This window comes from Acinonyx jubatus, chromosome X (genome assembly GCF_027475565.1).
Source record: "Acinonyx jubatus isolate Ajub_Pintada_27869175 chromosome X, VMU_Ajub_asm_v1.0, whole genome shotgun sequence".
Lineage (NCBI taxonomy): Eukaryota > Metazoa > Chordata > Mammalia > Carnivora > Felidae > Acinonyx > Acinonyx jubatus.
Window position 1 is genome coordinate 79,581,000 of NC_069389.1, and position 3,636 is coordinate 79,584,635.

The following is a 3,636-nucleotide window of genomic DNA, read 5'->3' on the forward strand; positions in this document are numbered from 1 at the left end:
CTGTGTTGTCATTTTCTCACTTCCTACATAAGAAGGCTAGTCCACATTACCTCCTCTCCCAAGGTTCTCATGGGAGAATCATGATTCTAACTCTTGGAAAAGCATATAGCATTCCCAACTCAGAATCCACTGGACCCGGACAAAGGAGAGCCTTATCCCTCTGACCAATCTCCCAAAGTGGCTTTTCTTAAACTATTTTGTTTGGCTGTAAAGAGTACCTCTGTTGTACTTTCATTACTTAGAAGACCACCAAGAATGGACCACCGGAGTCTCAACACAATGATTATATTTATTATTTTATCGCTACATTAGAAATGAAAATAAACTGAGAAGGTGCAAATGTATGCCACTTCATGAATATTATGGAACAACAAATACAGCCACTATAGAAAGTTAAAAGTGGTTTAACCTTTGGGGGTGCAAGGACTACACACAGAAATGTCATCAACAGTAAGATTATTAACAGCATCTGCCAACTGGAATGTATGTACCAATGGAAAGTTTAAAAAAAGGGAACACTGGCTTCCCCTGACCTCTTGGCTATGGGATATGGATGGGAAGACATCAGAAGATGCCTAAAATAGCTACAAACACATAAGTTTACAAAAAACAAGCCCCACACTAAAGCAATGTTGAAATTTTCTGTTGGGAGGAGATCCACATTTTATGATGTTTGAACACACTCTTTCTCTTGTTGGATAGCTAGGGGAAAAAACAAACACAAAAAATCATTAAGAAGGTATATTTCTAGAAGTTCAGTTTTCTTCCAAAAGTTCTTTGCCAAGTTACTGAAGGCTGCCATATCTGCTTTAAATTTAGAAGGCCAAGGCACTAACCACAAATCCCCATTCAAGTGTGTGTGTATATGTGTATGTGAGTGTGTGTGTTGTGCATGCATGAATGTTAACCACCTGAACATTCATTAGAATTTACATCAACTGTTTTTTTTTTTCATTTGAGAGGGAGATTTATGCTGTTGCCATTTTTTCCATAGATTATTCTGAGACTGAAGAAGTGAAGCATTTTCCTCAGGTTTAACTATCACTATGTAATTAGGAAGTTATACCCTTTAGACAATTATGACTAACTGTGAAACTCAAGTAACACTGACATGGTAAAAAATGTCCCTCAATTTTGTGAATATGTTTGGAGTTTCTCTATCAGGCTAAAACTCCCAAGGGCAAACCTGATCCCTTGAGTCTGGGAGCCTTGAGTGCACCCAAGATCTAAACTTGTTCTCTGCCTTATTTTGTCATCAGGCAGAGAAAGCCAACACTGCAGTTTGTGTGGTTTTCTAGGAATGAAATCACAGGCCAAAATGGCTAGATGCAGAAAATACCTAATAACCATTAAGTAGACAAAACAAAGATTTTTCTAGTACTAAGTCTAACATTCCAAGATTGGTTGTAAAGATATTTTTAGTAATTTTCAACAAGAAATTAGTTTTTTATTCCCCCATTACTTCTTGGGTCTATCATGTGAGAACCATTTGTATAATTCAAGTAAGAAGACAACTATTTGGTATTTTTAACTGTTGCATTAAATACACTGGTACTATAATTATTTCTTAGTGGCAAAATTTACTAGAAGAGTTTATTTACTGAGCCTATCAATGTTCACCATTGTTTTTCTCCATTAGAAACCCCCAGCCCCATCCATGACTTACTTTCCTTTGAAGGGAGAGTATTTTTTTCTTTAGTGTTAGTTTTCTTCAGTTTTGACCAAACTTCTCCACTTCAGACAAGTCTGGCTTATTACTCATCTTGACTAAAAGAAAAACTAAAAAAAAAAAACTACATTAAAATACACAGAGCTATTGTCATACTAAGGAATCAGAGCCAAAAATTCTCATATTTAATATCAATGTGTATTTTACCGGCTGATTTTCAAGACAACAGCACACATCTTAGAAAAGCCATGTTTTTATTAGAATACTCTAAATTACACATCACTGCCCCATTTGTGTTAGGAAGTAAAAGCCATTAAATCAGGATGCAATAGAAACCAAGATGCTCTAAAATCCAGAGTCAAAATGTCTAATTCTTTTCGATTACAGCTGGGGTCAAATGGAGGTGACAGAAGCACCTCCATATAGAGTTAAAAGAAAAATAAGGACTGTGTTTAACCAGCTAATGATTTTGTGACTGGAGATTGCAGTAATTTGAGCAACTTCACTTTGCATTCAATTAATTTTGGGGGGCATTTTTCTTGGGGAGTAGGAATAAGCACACAAAAAGGGTTGGCATAAATTGTACTAGTTTCTTTCCATTTTATCTGCCCAGAGATAAAGGAGTCACAACAAGAGAGGGAGGGGATTTAATCCAGTCATAACTAATTACATGTCTCATAATAACTCCTTATGGCACAGGTTTGTAAATGCTGTAAGAAGGCACAGCTGATTAGGATCATACCAAGGCCTTCAGCAGAATGGGGTAAACAAATAGAATTGATTTTTCTTTCACCATGTTTTCTCTGCAAAGGGAGAGGTTAGGAGATGAGATGCCCTGTGACCATTCTGGTTTTGTACGGGAAGAGATAACAGGAGACCCCAGCGACCTGAAAACAGAGCTCTCAAGCATGTACCTGGCCCCACCCTGGTGGGGTAAGGCACGTCTAGTGCCCAGAGTAGAATGGAGAGGCCCCCAAGCAGCAAGAAGTCCTGAATATGCCTCCCTTCCGTCGACGTTACCCTAAAACCCTCCTTTGACGAGTGGTCAGACGCCAATCTGCAGAGGTAGGAAAACAGGGGCTAACAAATCATAAAGGGCTGGGCGCGTGGGGCATTTTGTCAGGAAAAGTTTTCTTACATTTTAAAATAACTATCATCCTTGTCAGGCGTGCAGCCTACCTTTTGGCCACAGGAGGGGAGAGCGCGAAGGGCCAGCCCCAGATGGCCCATTCCAGGGAGCCCCCAAACTCCTCCTCCTCTCGGGCTCGGCCTGCAGCCACAGCGGACCCGCCCCTCTCCCCTCCTGTGGCCTTGCAGCCATAGCGGTCGCCCCCTCGGGCCTTCCAAGGACCCACCTGGGGAGGACTTGGCAACGCGCAGAAGGCAGCGCCACAGAAGACAAAGGCGCGGACTCGCCAGGAGGCTAAGTTACAAAACGCCAGCTCCAACCTGGCCCCTCCAGTTACCGAAAGACCGACACTTCCCGCCACGCAGCTACTGCACCCTCCTGTCCCCATAGTCTTCTGGCTCCGGGGGGGGGGGCACACGTCCTCACCTAAAGGCTTGAAAACCGGTGAAAGACCTACAGCTAGACCAACGCCTCTCCGCACTCAGTACGAGGTTAATGTTCCTGCGCGGAACTCTGAAATTATAAATCACGGAGCCGATCCCGCTCCAGACCTTTCTGATTGGCTGAGGGATCCCAGCCCGCCTCTTCGCCCTTCCCCCCATTTTCCTCTTTCAGCAAAGTGGCTGTCCCCCACTGTCTCCTCTCTACTCTGAACCTCGGCTCTGCAACACTGTCTTGGTGACGTTATACCCAAGCTGCCTAGCCAGACCCCGTCCAGGCCTTCTCCGATTCCGCGAGGAATAGCCTGCCTGCCTCTTCCGCCTCTCCTACTATGTTCGTGCTAAAGATTTCACTTTCCTTCCTTCCAAGTTTATTCACCCCTCCAAGATAATTGGGG

The 3,636-nt window shown here is 42.8% G+C and overlaps 1 long non-coding RNA gene across 1 annotated transcript; it reads right to left on the minus strand.

Annotated features, from left to right (window-relative positions):
• Positions 1 to 269: 269 nt before the first annotated feature.
• On the minus strand, positions 270 to 3,328 carry LOC113597517 (uncharacterized). Its single transcript, XR_003418282.2, has 3 exons — positions 3,225 to 3,328; positions 1,667 to 1,779; positions 270 to 702 (listed from the first exon to the last, which is right to left on the minus strand). It is a non-coding gene; the product is annotated as an uncharacterized LOC113597517 (long non-coding RNA).
• Positions 3,329 to 3,636: the final 308 nt, after the last annotated feature.